Source organism: Anoplolepis gracilipes, chromosome 1 (genome assembly GCF_047496725.1).
Source record: "Anoplolepis gracilipes chromosome 1, ASM4749672v1, whole genome shotgun sequence".
Taxonomy (NCBI): domain Eukaryota; kingdom Metazoa; phylum Arthropoda; class Insecta; order Hymenoptera; family Formicidae; genus Anoplolepis; species Anoplolepis gracilipes.
This window is the reverse complement of record NC_132970.1, coordinates 22,653,786-22,674,508: the sequence shown is the minus strand read 5'-3', so window position 1 is coordinate 22,674,508 and position 20,723 is coordinate 22,653,786.

Sequence of the window (20,723 nt, the reverse complement as noted above, 5' to 3'; positions counted from 1 at the left end):
GTGTTGAAGTTTTATTATAATAAGAAAAAAATTGAACTTCAAATTGAATCAATATAGGTAAAAAGTGGATACTGTAAAGTATATTGATCCTAGGATATTGCATATGCATTAATTGTTCTAGTAATTCTTAAAGGTTATATGTGAGCTATTTTTACATTATCAATATTTTAACAATAAAATGTCTCAATTAATAAAAGTAAAGCAATCAAAAAAAAATATTTTTTTAAACTTTTGTCGTACACTATTTCCTACAGACTATTTTCTATATAGATACCAAGAAATATATATATAAATTTCTGTAGATTTTTTCCAAACACTTTGAGACAGTTAAAACTGCGAATTATGACATTTTGGTCCACGTGACTAGGAACAGAACAAAAAAAAATGTGACTTACAAAGATTAATATTGTTTATCGAATATACTACTAATTATATAAAATTTATAAGTATGAAAATGTGTTGTATTAGGTTTGTTATTTGTAAATGTTAAATCAATTATATTTGTACGTGAAAATTTCCACAAATTTCACGGCAATGTAAGCAATGTTAAAGCACTGATCGATATTCTTTACATAAACAATTCGTATTTAGTTTACTTGAAAATTACAAGTGACTGTTGCTTCGAAAGATTTCGCTATCTGTGTAGCTGTGTACGCTGAATGTATCCGTCTTCGGAACCGCGATGCACAGCTGCGGATGCAAATGATGAAGAAGAGAAGAAGAGAAGCAATTGGTCCACCTCTTAACCAACGAGATGCTGCTGGGTTGCTCCGCCCGTTCATAGAACCGCCTTATTTCCACACTAGGCAAAGCCTTCTCGCAAAATATAATTTTTTTAGTAAAGCAAATTCTTTCGAGGAATTGGACGATTTTGTTACCTCTCTTTTATACACATATTTTTTTAAATTTTAGAATAAAATTATTATACTATTCATTATTAAGAAAAGATATTTTAATTTTATTTGAAAAGTAAGTTTATCAAAAATATCGACAGAACAATAATTCGTATATTAAATTTGAAGTTATTTAATATATTTAAAAAAATGTAAGTTTTTATTTATATGAGTTGTTATTAAATTTAAAGTTTCAGCAAAAAATTAAATTAACACGTATTAAATGAAATTTCTTAATTTGTGATTGTATTAATGATAAATAAATTGATAAAAATATATCTACATTTTCCTCTTAAATAATTTTTTATTGTGAGTTAATTAATAAAAGATAATTCATGTTAATGTAAAATTTAATACATTAACATTATTGACATTTTATAATTAAATTTATTAATTAAGGTTCTCGCGACCGCTTAAATTTATTTATCAGTACTTGAATAAGTTTTTGTCGTTTTTTTTTTTTTGTTAAATAAAAGACTTTTGTTTAAATAGAAAAATAAAGAATATTTTATTCAAAATATTTTCCATCCTTATTATTCATAAAACTTATTTAAAAACCTAATATAAACTAAAAGTTATTTAACTTTTCTTCTTAATACATTTAAAAATATATTCAAGTTTTTTTCAGATTATATTTTTAATCTTGAAAGAGGTAAAGAGATATCTTTTATCATTCAAGATCCATCTCTAAAATTTTTTTTAAACTTTAAAGGATTAGAAATTTTATTACATTGAATTAATAAAAATACACATACTTGTTCTTGTATAATATCTATTATATAATTAAATGCATATGCAATGTTTTGGCAGCGTTTTATACAACTATTTGTATGATAATATATTTTTATAATTATATTACTAAATTAATATTTAAAGAAATATATATTTACAAAAATATATTTTTTAATATTTATGCAAGATTCAGATATCCGGTGAACATTCATGAACAATGATAAATAAATTATACTAAGATACTTTTTCTTACACATGAAACATTGAATTATTATATTATCTTTCTGATTTGATTCCGAGAGTAATTATAATTTTCAACGTACTGCGAGTGTTAAAAATGATTTTCTGACGTGCTTGTTACTGCGCATAAAGATCTTCGTATGCTATGTAACGATACTTTGCCAGGCAATCATCACTCGATACCAAAAAGACGATCTCAGTGATCGAAGCTTCAATCGAGAAGAGATGTTTATTCGACTTCTCACGTGACCGAGTGTCGAATGACCAGCAATGATAGAAAGAAAGAGTTCATGCCTTATCACGGTGCTCCGTTCCACGTGCTTAAGTTTATTGCGATCCTTGAGAGACTGGTCTCGAAAGGATGGCACTCTCTTTCTTTCGAGAGGTCGTAAAAAGAAATTTCGCTCGTAAATTACAAGAGCTCGTTTTGAGATCCTATTGAAAAAAGTAGTACATCCGCTGAAAAAACACAAGTGTTAATTAATTTTGAAATGTATCTTTAACTAAATTAATTTCTATAGGATTTGTTTGCAATTATGTACAATTATATATAATATGATAATGATATGTTTACAACTTTTAAAAATAAAGTTCAGATCTATAAAAGGAAGACTATTTAATTTCTTAGAATATTTTAAGATATATACATATATTTAAAAAAATCTCTAGATATTCTTAAAAAATCTCTTTTTCGTGCTCTTTTATTTAATCTCAATAACATTGAATTTGAAAAGAATACAATATTATAAATTCTATTTTTTGGAAGACAAATTTTTTACCTAAATTTTTAGATTAAACTTTATCTGATCTTAATAATCAGATTTTTTTTTCTTATATATCTAATCACGTAATTATGTCATTATTTGCTTTATTATTTATTCTGTATAAAAAATTAATTTCTGCTGATTTAGAAAATTTTATCTAGATGATTTATAACTGTAAGAAAAATCGGCAGTTTCTTTTGCTTGATTTCAATATGATAGACATTAATTTTCAGACAAATTTGCGCAGTTGTTCCTTTTTTGAATAATTATTTGAAACAAGAGCTAAGCAATAAATAGATATATTCTGTTCCTAATTTATGCGTTAAATTAGATATTAGAAAATTGTGACTAAGGATGTTAGGCCACGCGGTGGATGTTGTAGACCACGAATTCTCAGGAGGAGTTTATTTGCCTTGGAGCAAACGAGCCGACGAAAGAGGAGCAGCGTGGCCATCTTGTCTCTGTCTTCATACTTCCTCTCTGCGCCGGTTCTTCTCCTCGCGATCTACGTCATCCATCTGTTTATTTGACTCATTTATTCTAATTAGGACATTAAATACCGTTGTCATATGTAAATTTTTCCAAGTTCAAAAGCTGCAGAAAAGAAAACTGTTTTTTACAATAAAAGACGAATAATCAGTAAGTGTCCTCTCTCTATATAAATCTCTCTTAAAATTAAACAATATTGTTAAATGGCGGAAATTTAATTTCTTTCTTGAATGTAAAATATTAAAAAAACAATTTATGCAAAGAACAAACAATCCGCACTATAATCGTAGAATATTACATTTAAATGACTTTAAGTGAATGCCTTAGAATTAATAAACCTTACACTGTAACGAGATTCGAGTGTTTTAAGGGTTGAAAGTCAAGTGCTTTGGTCCTTGTAATGATCCTCTCTTCCTTCTGGCTCCTTCGAAAGCAACCCTCGTAGATAGTGCATTGCCTGTTTACCGTTTTACTACTTTCGAGCCCTCCCGTGACATTTTCTGCGACAGCTTCAAGTGCTTCTCCTTGAGGGAAAGTAATTAGCTTCTGTCATAAAAAGCAGAGAAAAGTGGGAAGATGCGTGCTATATTATCTCGGGTGGCAATCAAATATTTGTATTCGGACTATTGACTCTATAATATTATAGAAAACATTGATGTAAGTTGTCATGTTCTGTATTTATTCATTAATTAAATAAAAATAACATAATAAATAAAATAATAGCAAAAAAGTAAAAAAATATTTATATTGGCAGTATTTTATCCAAATCTTGATAAGCGACGTAAACAATTATAAGTAATCGGGCAATTTTTATTGCAAGGTTTGTGGATATGTTTTATTTAAGATAAAAGCACATCACGAAAAAAACCGAGACCACCCTAGGAAAACCTGTGTCGGTTGCACATGTGTTCATAGGAAAACCGCAGACCGGAACCAGAGATTATGGCCGGGCATCTTCCACACGTTTATATACGTACATGGCAGGGGGCGGTCTTTTTAATTACTTTGGCTGCATTTTTGATAGTGATTATAAAATGCCGTTATTTGTCTTGCCTTGCTTTTTAATATGAAGAATGAAATAATTTCTCGCCGATATATTAACGCAGTTTAATTTCCTGATTTCATGTTATACGTTAATACGTTTTTCTCAAAAAATAATCAATTCTAGTGTCATGTAACTTTACATTATAAAGGTCGCATATATATAGATGTAAGGTAAAAAAAATACATGTATGTATATATGTTGTACATACTTTTCATAAATATTTACGTCTATATGTCTTCTGTTATTTTAAAAATGTTTGGGTATTAAAAATATCAATAAATAATACAAAAAATCAAACTGATACAACAACAAACAATGTAGCAAATTAGTGAGGGTTCGGAACAAAATTTCAGAAGGCGCGTAAGACGAAACCGTTAACAGGTGCATTTGTGAATGGCTAAACCGTACTCGAAAAGCCGACACGCGGGCTACACGCGTATCGGATGCGCGCTAAAAGACTAGGAGAGGGTTCATAAGGCGGCGGCGCAGCGGCCACGATCGACGGCGACGGTATAAAATTACGGTATCGTGTAAACAGAGAATCTCGTCGGCACGTCTGATGGCGGCTTGGGTGGCCGTCGGTTCCGGAGCTTCACGTGTTCTCCGCAAGCGCGGAGGCTGCTGCAACGACGAGCAGGAGATCCGTGCGAGCGAACGGGCGAGTGTTTCTCTCCGCGACAATAGCTCCGACAAACGATCGAGCAAAACGGTTAGGTTGTATTTATAGTCCCCGTTGCCTTCCTCGACTTTGCCACGGAAATTAGAATGACCGAAATATAGCGACATAATTTTTAATAACATAGCTTATTTTCGCACTTTCGTGAAATCACAATGATCTGTCAATTTACCCCCGTAGAAGGTATTATATATTCATCCAGAATTCGTAAACACGCGTATGTACTTTTCGAGATTTTTACATTTTTTTTATCGCAGAATAAAATTGAGATAAAGCAATAAAATAAGGATTCAAAAATTTGCATTCCCACGCGTGTTTGTTTTAGTTTATTTAATTATACATCATTAAATCTGTAAATGTATGGTTCAACAAGTTCACAAATTTAGTGATTTATATTTCCACATGTACATATAAGATTCTAGAAATTTATAAATAAATAATTTTCAATAATACAAATATTAATTTAAAATACATTTGAGTAAAATTAATTTAAATTTACCAAAACTAATAATTTAACCGAAAATAAAAATTAAATATTGATGTTTAAACACAAATATACTAAAATTTTTGCCACCGAAATTAGAATGACCGAAATATCACCACATAATTTTTAATAACATAGCTTATTTTCGCACTTTCGTGAAATCACAATGATCTGTCAATTTACCCCCGTAGAAGGTATTATATATTCATCCAGAATTCGTAAACACGCGTATATATTTTTCGAGATTTTTACATTTTTTTATCGCAGAATAAAATTGAGATAAAGTAAAAAATAAGGATTCAAAAATTTGCATCATTAAATCTATAAATTTATAGTTCAACAAATTCACAAATTTAGTGATTTATATTTCCACATATACATATAAGATTCCATAAATTTATAAATAAATAATTTTCAACAATACAAATAATAATTTAAAATACACATTTGGGTAAAATTAATTTAAATTTATCAAAACTAACCGAAAGTAAAAATTAAATATTGATGTTTAAACACAAATATACTACAATTTTTCCTAGAAACATTTTAAATTCGTGAATACAAAGTGTACAAATAAATACCATAATTATACATATACATATATATAAATCTAATTTCATTTTTTCTAGAAATAAAAAATTCTGTAGAAAAAAAATAAATCGCATTCCAATCAAAATCATCATCGAGTAATAAAAGCTCGCTAAGATGTTGCTAGGATAGATTCGATTATTTACGATGCAGCATCGCGATTTTCGACAGAAATTCGCGCGTATAGAAGAAGAACCCTGCGCTTTCCGAAATAACCAGCATGGCCGGATCAACGTGTCTTATTTTGAGAGCTAGTCTTCCCTCCTCTCCGATCTTGATGTTCCATCATGGAGCTGCGATCTTACGCAAAAGAAACACTATCCAGATACTGTGCGTCGAGACTGGATCACAAAAATCGAGAAATTACAACGCTCAAGGAAAATGAAACAGGCGCGTTGTGAAAATTCCAGAATGCAAAATATTATTTTTTTAGAAATTATTGGAAAAGAATTTTTTTATATTAATCCTCAAGTCGTATTTATAATTAAAATATTATACATACGTTATACGTAACAGCCATGTTAAATTTAGATTGTGACTCCAATAAATGTGATATAATTAATTAAAGATTAAAGGATAACGTAAAATAGTTTCTTTTATGCACAATTATCAAGATCTATATAAAAGACAATTATTTTTTTCCTTTAATTTATAAAATCTCTAGATTGAAGAGTGATCTTCATTTATATATTGAGATTTAATTGTATTAACTTTTAATTATCACAATTAAATTCTTGTTAAGAAAAAGAAGAAAAATAAGCTTGAATGCAATTTACTTAAAAAATAAATTGCTATCGATATCCACTCGCTCATGCATTGTATGTACAAGGAAAACAAGCGACGCGATAATTCATCCATCATATTTGTTATCTTTACAAAGTGATTTATGGAATTAGATTGTATCTAGCGATGCCCTAAAAACGCATCGAGATTTTTCACTATTCGTGGCTGCACCCCCGTAGAGCTCGGCTGTTTACGCAACGTGTGTGTACCCCACTTAATCCCGTGTTTTACTGTTTAGATCTTGACTACCGTAGGGGGTTGTTCCGACACGACCTCTCCGACGTTCCATCCAGTCTTCATGCTTTTTCCTGTGGTATCTCTTTTTTTTCTTTCATCAACGCAAAGCAGGTCCTCTCGCGGATGTATTCACACATACATATAAACACACACAAAGCAAAAGATACTTTTTTTACGGGATAAAATATGGGCTGAAAACAGAATTATTCGTATCACATTGTAGAATATTTTTCTACCACTTTAATAATATTTATACTAATTAATATATATATATATATATATATATATATATATATATATATATAATCTTTTTCTTTTCCTCATGTAAAATATAAAGATAAAATATATAAATAAAAAATATAATATTGCAATATAAATTACATTTATGATGTATATTATATAATATAAACTCTTTTATATTATATATAACACAAAAATTATATGAATAATTTATATTAGATTATATTATATATAAATTGTTTTTTTTTCAATAAAATTATTTATATGTTATACATATATAAATATTCTTGAAAAAATTAATTACATGTCAAACATCGCATGATTATACATTTATTATAAACCGTCAAGACCAAGATGTATGATAATTGTTTCAACCGTACGATTACAAATGTGAGGTGAAAAATTATTGGATCTTTTTCTCATGCACAATCAAATGGAACTTAAAGCGTTACAGCTGCGGCCATCTTGCCGCCTCGAAATTTAACAGCCTCGTTAAACATTAACGACCGTTTGTTAGAAGGTTCGAGCTACCGGAATAGCACGAGGAATACAACGTGGCTTTGCTTCGCGAATCATTGACGTTGATTCGCAATCTAGCGCGTCCCAATACTCATTTGTATCCAATAAATAAGATTAATTCATTTACATTTATTACGTAGAGAAGTAGGTTTTATTAGGTAAAAAATTAATATTAAATTTAAGTAAAAACATTTTTTTAGCTGAGAAAACATTCGATTTTCATGAATCTCGCGATCGTCTATGAAATTAATTACTAGTTTCCGCATATTAGAACGCATCTTCCAGGAATCTTTCGCAATGAACCGGAAGATATAAATCTCAACTCTTTCGCCCACCTTCAAACAGTCACCGCGAGTCGAAGATTTTAAGACTTATTTTCTTGCACGGGACACGCCTCGGTCTCACATAACACGCGGACAATTCTTTCCCGTCAACGCAGTGTTTACAGGACAGAGTATCGTTACGAGCAATCGGACGTGAACCATCTGTTTGAGACCAGTAAGGAGTGAGAGGTCGATACCAAAAAAAGTATCTCTCCTTGTCTTACGTTGTGCACTCATATTTCTTCGGCACTTCTTTGTATGAGTTTTTAATTGTTCTTATATTTTTACACAATAAAGGTCGATAAGAAAGCGGCGAAAACGTAGGAGTATCGAAAATACATAAAGAGACGCCGAACAAATATCATAAAACAAAAAGACTGAAAAGAGAAAGAAAAGATAGTTTTTGATATTATATCATTGATGTTTTATATAGAATTATTTATAATAATTAATATATATCTTGATATGCAAATCAATTATAAATTTTTCTATTCTATTTATTTATATTTTTATACTAAATTTAAGTTCTTTGAAAAACATAAATAATTCTTCATTAGAGTCTATTTGAAATTATAATATATTGTAGAAGAAAAAATTTTATTACTTATATTACAGTGCTTAATTTTCATTCGAAACTCTTGTTTGAAACTTTTTTTTTATATTTAATGCGTAAATTAAAACCTAATATATTTATTTAAAAAAATGAAATTTAAATTAGTCAAATAGATGAAAAATATAAAGGGATTACCTTGGAATATATATATAATCTCAATAATAAATGCTTAAAGGAAAAATTGCATTATATATATCTTCAAACTTTAGATCAATCTTGATGTTTTTTTTTAAATTATATTATTATATTAATAAAATATAAAAGAAGATGTTTTAAAAGATCAGTGATATTTAAAAAAATGTATTTTAAAACAAAAAAATTTTTCCATTATTCCAGTTTTAAATAGAGAGATGCATTAGTATTTTCTAATTTACTGTACATCGATATTGTACAACATAAAACGATGAGATGCCTGCAGCCGAAAGAGGAGCAGAAGGAAGCTGCTTTGAGCTACAGCCAATGAAACAGCTTCATTTTCAGTCGGTAACGTTGTCTTCTGTAGCTTACATTGTAATCTTACACATCTCATATTATCGGTGTACCAGCAGACTTTAGTAGCTTTTCAAATATATCGTACGAGGTCTCTAAAGAAATCAGAATTACTTTGTATCTTACGATATGTCAAAAATTAAATCAAGAAAACGCAATTTTTTTAAAACTATATATTTATATATAACTTTTAGACATATAAAATATTTTTCTTTTACATTTAGATTTTTTATGTTTAATATTCCATATATAAATTTCAATTTTGAAAAATTGTTTTATTTAAATCTTCAAACGCATAATTAAATCTTTGCTTTTTTTTCAATTTATTAAGTTCTACAATTATCAAATCTAATATACATCTTGGAATATTGTAATTTTAGTGCCTTGAGTTGCATTTATCAATCTTTGTATCCTTAAATGTTCTAATTCTTAGTTTTGACAGCCATTTCGTTCTAGAAACTCTTTAAAGAGTAGACTCTTGAATCTATACTGATTCTTATATCTTTGTATCTCTAGATATATTCGAGATTTGATAACTCTCTTCAGTTTGGCTTTTTAAATAGTAGAGCTTTCAAAAAATTCTTAACGATCCATTAGAAATCATTGACAGTGATATACACCGCACCCCATAGTTTGAATCCTTAAACGCTTTATGCCAGACTAAATAAAAACACCGTGCACCGAGCTCTCCCTGTCCCGGCAACGACCTGCTCTCGCCGACAGATTTCGTATATTTTCTGAATCAATATTGAATCTTCCACGTGACCTTGGTATAACAGGTAGCACGCTTAGTTGCAACGTATCCTCTCGGGTTCATTTTCTGTTCGCCGCCTTTCGATATCCGGATTTCGCCCCGTTTGCGTTTTTACGACGTATATCTCACTTCTGATGATTAACAACAAGCGATGCTCTTTTTTTCCGCCGTGACGTGTAAATGTAATTTGCACGTTAATAGATTCGTGCGTTTACATAATATAAGCCGATGATAATATTTTCTCAGTACTTGTGTCGTCTTATCAACAGCTCGATCAAGGTTTTTCGTTTTTGTTTCCCTAGTCAACTGTACGTTATTTTGCGCATGCAATTTCGCAAACATTTTTTGCATTCATTTACTTTCATTCCGAAACTTATTTTGTAATGTAATATTAGAATTTGAATTTTTTATTGTGATATATAAAAAGTTATAACGATATGATAATTTCGTGTTTATGTTATGCATAATTAATAAAGTTAACGTAAAGTAAAGAAAGAGAGAGAGATAAGCGTAGAGGAATTATCTGTACTGTTGAATTAATCGGCAGTATAATCATGTGTCATATATTTGGCTTAATTTAATATCAAGTCTTTTTTAAGTTTATAAAAAATGTTGATTGTACCAAAAAAATCTTTTCAAATTTTTTTATTAAATTACAAAGAAAATATGATGTAAAAATTTGTTGTAATATATATCTTATAAACAAAATAGATAATCTATATCTGTTTTGAAATCACCCAATGATAAAAAGTATTGTAATATGTTTACTGAACATTTATTTCAATATAGAAGATCGCCATTGTGAGAAAACAATTATCTCGATTTAAAAGATTTCTCGCCTTCGCTTGTCAACGATATTCTTTATCTTATAGTTATTTATGATCAGTAAAAAAGAAGCATTTCAAAAGAGAAAGTGTCAACCATCTGGAAATATTTGAAACGCGAAACTGAGACGAGGAGTGTTAAAGTCAAAGATTATTCATAGTTTCAAGATCTCATTCGATATTCTTTTAGGTCTTATCTCCGTCTTATTTCCTAATACTATTTGTTGTTTATATACATGTTCGACTATGTGCGTGAAGCAAAGATTTGACAGGAAAGAAAAGTACGAAACAAATGTAAATGCAAATGCAAATTTATATTTTTGTTGAAACTGAAAGATAATATTCATTATATATTGTATAATATATAATATGTTATATAACAACTCTTCTTTATTATATTTATATTGAGCTAATTATTTAATATTTTGTTCGATTGTAGGACAATAATAATCCGCTTTCAATTCTAGGCAGATAAAAAATTGTTACCTTGTCTTTTTCTGTATACATTTTTTTTACAATTCGTTAAATAAATTGTTAGCAATAGATATCCAGATTGCAAAAAAATAGCAGTTACAAAATTCAGAGACACGCGTGCGTAAACTGTTTTCAGAAAGAAAAATAATTCTCGAGACGCGTATGATGATAATTTATTTTATTGATAACGACACAGGTGCAGCTGCAGAATAAGCAATTTATTAGAACTTGTGACGAAGGTCAAAGTCGGGTTGAAGTCCGATTAAAATTTCAAGAGAAATGCATATGCAGGCCAGGAGAACTTTGGCAAATATTTTTCTCCGACTAAATTTGGCAATTAAAGCCTCGTGATGTGTCAATGACTCCTTTATCTCAACCTTGACGAGCGATCTGGTCAACGAACTCCGATCAAAAAGTAAATTCATCAAACCAAATGACGCGATCGGAAGTTTTTGACAAGTGTCTTTCGCATGGAAATAATGACATATTCAAATAATTTCCTTATTCAAGTAGTAACTGTAAAATATTGACACGACAAAAATATGTTAAACGCTATGTAAATTTCGGTCAACCTAAATAAAAATTAGGATATTAAATACCGTAAATGAATAATTATTATTAATTTATTTTCATTAACAAGGAGTTTTTATCCAGCAACCAGCTTTCATCAGCATCTCGTAAAATTTAGGTTTTATTTTATTGGTCTCGACATTAAATCGCCGATACGATCCCCGAAAATATTGTGGCTGATTCTGACTCGCTCGTAAAATCTCAAAGACACTTTTGTAACCAGGGACAATTCTCAATCGTCAACTTGAGAACATTTTTGTCAAGTGGTTAAAGTACTCGCAATAATAAAGTGATCAGGTAAACAAAAATCATCATAAAGAACCGTGCTGGAAAAGTGAAACACTAAAATTCAATTAACACACGAAAAAATTGGGGACGAAATCCATTAGTTTAAATATTCGATATCACTCACATTCTCAAATTCCAATGCATACAATAGTTTAACAATTTTTCCTATTATTCAAAAAATATTCATTCTGTTTGAAAATTGTAAAGATTATAATAAGTTTTAAATTTATAAACTTTTTGTTACATAGGTGTATTATTTAATTTTTAATCTCTGTTAAATTATATATTCTTATTATTTTTTTTTTTTTTTTTTTTTTTGGAATCTTGCATTCTCTTAATTTTGCAAACTTTCAAAGTTTGTGATTGTTGAATCTTTGTCTTTCTAAGATTTTTAAATTCTTCAATAATTTCACAAACTTTTAAATATTGTAGTTGTCGGATTTTTGCATATATTTGATTTTTGAATTTTTTGAATTTTTACGAATACTAGTGAGGTTTCTATTTTTTCTCAAATTCTCTTTTCCAATTTTTAATAGTTTATAAACTTAGGAAACCGAGTTACCTCATACATATTGTAATGTTCAAGTATAAAATTGATGTAAGAAATTCAAAGTTTAAAAACCTCTTTAAATAGATTTCTTTAATGTTGCGTAAAAGTTTTAACCGCCTCGAATTGATAATTCAAATCAAATCGAAAGCCGCACGAGATTGGATTGAGAGCCAAAAAGAGTTCGCTTCGTCGCTTTCCACATGCTCGAGGAAGAGGAAGCGCGTCCGTCGCAGGAGCTCGTGTTAAGAAGAAGCGAAGAAGCGGCGGAAGGCCGAAGTAACATCAAAGGGAAGCGACAACGGATATGCGTAAACTGTAGGCCACTGCGAATGCCGAAAAACCGACAGAGCGCCGGAGGAGACTAACCGAGGCGCGCGTTCTCAGGAAAGCTCATCAAAGAACCGCGGACGGATAAATGTAACCGGGCCGTTTAGCGCGAATCCCTCGCTAATTTTAATTACCAGCTGATTTACGTCTCGATATGTTTTTTCCTCGCTCGCGCGCGCGCACGGTCAGCACGTTTTCTCTTTTTTTTTTCCTCCTTCTCTTTGCTCCCTCCTCGCGATGTTCCGGTTTAACACTCCCTCTTCTTCTCCTTCATTCTTTTCTTCGTTTTCTTCACAGCACGTGGGCGGAAGATGCGTTAGGAATTCGGTCTCCCCTTTATCTCTTCTCTCTCTCTCTCTCTCTCTCTCTCTCTCTCTCTCTCTCTCTCTCTTTCTCTCTGTATGTGTTAACACGTTTGTGATTGCCCACGAGGAGAGAATGATAAATTCACCGAAGACAAGCGGATACGGATTAACGTGATTTGTCGTTGCCGGATAGCTAGGGTTTGTCATCTTGACGTCTTGTTACTACTTACTAGAGAACTTATTTCTTGCGCGTTACGGTTATTCAGTCCGTTTGACGTTTGACCGTCACTTGCACAAGAATGCAGGGCGAATGATTGAAATAATAATACAACGAATACAAATGTAAAAATGCAATTATTTAATAATATCTGAATATATAAAGTATATTCAGTAATGTATTTTTTAATTTCTTTATCTGAAGAAAAGAAGAAAAAACTAAAAGATACGTAGAGAGATTACGTAGAAAGCTATTAAATGATGAAAATGAAATACATATACATATAATGAAATTACTTGATAAAAAGAGGATAAACGGATGTGTCTATCACACCATAATCACCTGATGAGATGCTGAATCTGGAAGATTCTCGCCCTCGATCGATCGATGCGCGAGCACGATCTTGCTTCTCGTTCGCACAGGAAGTGAAAGAGATACGTCTACGCTTTTTTCCGCCCACTGCTCAAGAGTATATATCCACCTATCCTACCTACCTACCTACCTACCTACCTACCTAGCTACCTACCTACCTACCTACCTACCTACCTACCTACCTACCTACCTACCTACCTACCTATCTACCTACCTACCTACCTACCTACCTACCTAGCTACCCAGCAACCTACGTAAGCGTCAGACGCAATATTCAGTTTGGTTTGATGCCACAGTCCATCACCCCGTGGAGCTGTTTTTACACAAAACAAAGAAACCCATCTCTCGTTGTCGTCGTCGTCGTCGTCGATATTTCCTCCTTTCCTCGCTCGTTCGCGCGCAGGCGATCCCACCCTTTTCCTTTCCACCGTCCTTCGATCGCAGCTTCGGCTAAGCTCCGCGAGGAAGTACAAGGGTGAGTGGAAGGGTGCTGGCCGGGAGATGGTGAGAAAGGCCGTTTTCAAGATGGCCACTACCTCGTAATCGGCACATTCTCAAGTGTGTTAATCTAATCAGCTTAAACTCCAACAAAATTTTCCTTTACTCTTTAATAGAAAATATATATACTACATTTCTGTTGAATTTTTTATATCTGTTAATATGTAGTTATACTCGTCGCGATTAATACTATTCGCAGCGGCTTCAGAAAATTCCTTGAGAAAGAGATAATAAGACTGCTAAAATATAAACTTTCTTCGGAATCAATCTTTTCATTCATGATATAACGTTCGAGAGATGTTTCGATGTGAATTCTCAACGAGAAGAGAATTGAGCGATTCTTACCAGCAAATACGAAATTTAGCTGGAGTTATAGAGATTTATATCGATTGCTGGAAAAAAGAGATGATTTCCTGACGCTGACGTGACGCAAGTCGCATCACTGGCAGACAGCGTGGCACCGAAAGTCTCTCCTTGTTTTTTTCTTTTCGGGCGTGGCAATAAGGAAGTGGACCCGCTGCTTAAGAAAACACAAAGCCGCCAATATCGGGTAGGCCTTACCCAGTGCCTGAGAAAACATCGAAGCGTTTTCGGAATTTCTCCTGTGGAGGACCCACAGTTGCCCGAGTTATTCTTATTAATCGCGAAGGAGATTAAGAAATTATTATCGAGAATTATTCTCCAAATATTTAAACATATTTCATTCAAAGATAAAATCCATGATTTTATCTTTGAATGAAATATGTAATCTTTTATTGTAATATAAAATTATTTATCGATTCTGTACAATATATCTTCTATACGCGCGATTCTATACTATATTATTATTTTTTTCTAATTTCTAAAAAAATTAAAATATGGGGAAAATTTTATGTGAATAGCGTGCACTTTTCGGGTCGAGAAAATAAAAGACATGCCTCTTCTCGCCGTCGTGCCAGACAGCGTGGCACCGGTCAGAAAAATTATACCCACACGTCGACGATGGGCGGTGACCGACTAATTAACGATTTGATGAAAGCTGGCAACAATTAACACGAAACTCACTTCCTCTCTCGGTCCTCGAAAACTTCTAAAACAGTCAGGATATGCGAAGCTTTCGAAAGGATATCCTGTATGTTCACAAATGAAGGAACATGTGCTTATAATATTAACACACATTAAGAGACTACTATATTTATTATACACTTACTATATATTTCTAATCTTGAAATATAACTTAATAGGGTAAATTCGGGCAAGATGGCCATAGTTTTTTTTAAATGCAAAAAACATACTTTTATTTTTGTTATTTTTTAATAGTGTTTAGCATATTATCTTCCCTGAAGCTTAAATTACGTAATATTATCGAAATTAAAAGGAAAAGATTTAATAGAAATTTTATATTAGGTGGATGGCCGTTTTGACAAAGAATGAATCATATATATATAATATATTTAAACCATTTTACAAGAAAACAGGATGTGATGGAGAAAAACAGACTTCAGATTCGAATTCAGTGACCAAAAATCCTTATCGGAGACTCACTCTGGTTAAACTAAATTTTCGATCATTTTTTTTTTTTTTTTTTGGTGGAGCTGTGTTATTTTTGATAATGACTAAAAAAGCGCATGTAGCGATTATTGAAAAAATTACAACCTATGGTCATCGTACTCTAGTTTACCCTATTTGAAAATTTGAAATATTAAACGCACTGTTTAATTTGAATTTGATTTTTCATATTTTCAGTAGATTTATCGTACTCGATTTTATGCCAACTCTTTCAGTCCGTAAAATCAATTCGTCAATATCTCCATTATCGAATCCGACAAAAGGAATTTTATACGATCGAAGGTCGACCGCATATCAAATAATTCATCGCGCGCTATCGATCTTATACGCTCATAATATGCGGTATACCCGTTATTCCTCGCACTCGTTAATCAGCGGCGACCTGTCTCGAATTAACGACTCGTCGTCGCGCGAATGACGCGCGACGGAAGAGTTTCGTCCGACTCGAATAATGTGTATCTTTCGAAGAAAGGCCATAATGGGCCTTAATGGAGCTGACTGTCAGCGTGGGGTTCCTTTTCGTAGCGGTGGCAGTGGTGACTGGACAATGGCCGCTCCGGTAGCCATGCCGTGTGCGCTTAGCTGTGTGTATGTGTATATATATATATATATGTGTGTTTATGTATGTGTATATATGTATGTATGCGTAGACGTTACTCGACAGAATTCCATATGTTTTTTCACGTATGGCAGTCTGATATCGGAAGGTGAATTAAAGAATATTAACCCTTCGAACGTTAATATACATATATACACGTGAAATTGATGATAATTATGCATATATCTTGAAATCTTGTTGATAATATATAAGCACGTATATTGTTTCAAGAAATTATATTAGCTTTTTCCCTTTTTTTTTTATTAAGTAGATTATATTACATTCACACGAGAGAAATGCAGTAACCTCGGTACATCGATTTTGCTCGACAGTTATGTGACGACCTCGTTAACAGGAAGCTTCGAGTATTCGCGCCTTTCACGTAACGCCTACGCGATTATTATGCTTGAACCAAGAAGCAACTTGAAGCCATGATCGCGAACATTATGACTGCCAATCTCTATTTTATGAAATCTTTATTAATAAAATTCTTTCGTGTAAAAAAAATATTTTATTATTTAATTTATTAAAATGAATACAAAAATCGAATCAATATATGTCACAATGCAAATTTAAAAAATTATCACCCTTCTATTACAATGTGAGTATGGCTACTCCAATTCACATCTTGTAAAAATAAAATTTTTATTTTAGTTAATAATGTGTCAATTATACGTTAATTAACATCATTTCTCTAACAATCAATATAATCTTATAAAAGAAGCAAAAATAAAGTGCCTATAATTCAAAATTTTAAAACTTAAAGAACTCTTTTGTACCTGAGTTTCTTTTTCCACAACTAAATTCAAAGAATAAATGAATGTGGCAATATTACTATAACCCAGGTAGAACAGAAAGTCACAATAATGTCAAAATACGTCAAAATGACAAGAAAAATGATCGAAATGTGAGTTTTTGTAGTCATATTCTCGTCATTTTGACGTCATCTGACCTTATTATCGTAACTTTCTGTCTCACTTGGAAATATACCAATAATGCTACTATGATGTTTAAAATTTAAATTATCAAGAAAATGTTGATGTATCATTATATTAAAATTACGTTCTAGTATGCAAAGTAACAGAGAAAGCCGTAACTCCTACGATCTTCCTATACTAATAAAAAAACTTATTACGGATTTATGAGAAAAACAAAAAATAATAAATTTGACTTTTTCCTTTTTCTCTTTCCATTTCAATCCCCATATATTTGTTTGAAAAAAGCTTCATTAACGAGCTGTAAAATCACTCGATGATACATTTCCTGCGGTTTTATTATTAGGGATACCTTTATAAATTTCTTGGACGTTGGAAATGGCTAGTCTGTGACATATTTCGCTGATCGCTTTTCTTCTATTTGTCTCCCACCCGTCGCGACGTGTCGTCAAAGTTAAACCATTATTTGAGATTCCTGTTTTGACACGATAGCCCCTGCAACGATAATCCTTTAAACGGTCGTACCACGGGTGGTCGTCACGAGTCACCTTGTTCCGCAAGCTTCCCTTATAGCACCTCTCTCTTTAATCCGGATGGGCAATCTCATACGCGGGCTTAATGCCACCGGGGCGGCCGGAAACTACCGGATTAGTATATACTGCAAAAGATTAGGATTTAGTTGTACCTACGTCGATTAGCATTAATCCCGAATTCGAATCCTGAATTTGACAGTCTTGCTTGAGATATAATCTGAAAAAAAGGTAACAATAATTAGAATTGAAATTAATTATGTCTCTGTATAAAGTTAGAGAGAACAATCTGGGCTCAAAACTCATGTGGAAACGCATTCATCCATCCATCAATTTTTTTTTTACAAGCTTGAGGGAAAAAAAAAGTTATTTTTACAACTTTAAAATGGATATAGTGGAACATTGTGAATGTGAAATATATGTAACGAGATTTATTTTATAATTATAATTTAGAAAAAGGGGAAAAAGGAAGTAAAAGAGCAATATACATTTTTTTTTCTATAAAATAAAAGCATTTGATGTTTATTCTTTTCAATAGAATATAAAAAAGGTTTCAATCTTGAAAAATACATCTAGATTTAAAAAAAATTAAGTATACCCCCTTTGAAATAATGTTCTTTTGACGTTTCTAGTTTTTATTCAAATTTGAGACGCACACAATGCTATCTTTATACAACAAAATATTCTCACACGAGAGCACATTCATACAGATATAAACGTGCACGCGTGTATGTACATGTTGGAAAACGAGCCTATAACCCGATATTTGAATACAGAACCGTCTGTCAAAGTCAAGAATCGTGGAAAGCTGCGAAGTATCGGGTTAAAATCGTAAAAAAGATGCTTTCTAATCTCGATATCTTCCGAGAGAACTCGCTTCATCTTATCTTGTGTATATATATATATATATATATTTGTTTATTTACTTATTCACATCATTTATCTAATAATAACATATTAGATGAAATATCTGTAATCTTCATATTATATTTGTTTATGTTCAAAATATTTATACAAAATTTTAAAAGACTTAATTTTATATCACATATTTAATATACATCCTTCAAATCACTATTCTAAATGCTTCTTGGCTTAATAACTATGAAATATTTTCTCTATTTATTCTTTTTATAATCCAACTCTTTATTCTATTTTTAAGATTATACACATCTTGTTTCGATTTTAATTAAATCAACAGCTATTTTTATTATTTTTTTATTTTATATTTTACTCAGATATGTACTATTAACTAATTTAAGTTTGCGATTTTACAACACATCCTTGCATTGAAAAAGGCCCAAAAACGGATCCGAAACGTTCGTCTTTACTTGATTTGTTTAGATTGTATTAAATTTTTTAATTTGTAATATATTTCACTTATACTTACATTTTATTATTTTACTTTATAACCTTAATTACTGAATATTTGTTGCTCTTTATTTAGTCTATTTACATTTGAATTTTACATCCTTTAAATATATTATCTGAGAAAAAACACGGTTACAACTCAAATTACTTTGAGTGCTCGTAACCCTAATTTTACGTAAATAATCTACTTTTAACCTTGCGTAACTAAAAATTGCAATTACTTTGGGAGAAATTTTGACCATTTTTTTTTGTAGTTACGTAATTTTACATTTTGATTAGTGCCCTTTAAGTAAAAATTATCTTTGCGTAACTGGATATCGACGGAACTAATTGAGAAAATTGACTAGTATAACTTAATAATCTTTGAAATAAATAGAATAGCTAGTTGCAAAAGTAGTTACGAGGAATCCAAATAATTTGATTACTAATCGTCGGCCTCAAAGTGGGTTGTAACCGTGTCTTTTTTCCTCAGAGGTTCAATTCGTTTACACATAAGTTGAAAAAATATTTACTAATTATTTTTTATTGTAACAATGAAAAATGTCCTACGGGGCAGTTTCTTATTCATGAATAATCTTATAGAAATATTGAAAAATATGTCAGTTAAACACAATAAGTAAAAAGTAAGGATACTTACTTTTATCTTGCCGAATGACAGATTAACCGCAGTTTGAAAATTTCGACATTGATATTATTTATTTATTGTGACATTTGCCAGCATGGCTTTAATTATTGTTAGCCTTGATCATTGCCAACAGAAAACATGTCGGTATATCTGCAAAGAGATTTATTATCGGTATCTTTAAAGAAAGATAGAGAGATAGAGAGAACCCTGTCTGACAGAGTCCAAAGATTATGGTGGACACGACCTTTGTCTTACTTCCCGGCCTTTCCGGTTCTTATTATCTTACACACATGTAACCTTCTGCTACTCGACCCATTGTTGGCCACATGTGTCTCGTCTTGAGAAGTTTGCTTATGTTGGCCCATCTAACACAGCAAAGCTATGCGTCCAGATCCGAGTGTAAACTCAAACGTCGAATCCGCGATATCACCGTAGATGATTCTATCTAATTGTTGACGACGAATGATTTGAGTGGTCTCTAAGTGCGCTTGATTTCGAAGAGAGTATGGCTTCTCTGACTCGCATTAGGCAAATTATGAGACTATTTTGCCCGTGTGTGTGAATACTAATTAATATAATCTACTTAAAGAAATTGTAAAAAGCGTGTATCTATTTCTGCATAATATCAAATTTCTATAATTTCTATAATTAATATAGCTCTATCTATTTCTAAAAAATTTCTCTTTTTCATGCAAAAATATTACAAGATTATAAATTATATATATTAGAATTCTCCAAGCAGATTATTTTTCATTTGTCACACTTTTACTATTTAAAATACAAAAGAGTATATGATTTTTAATTTAATAAAAGTCTATCGACAAT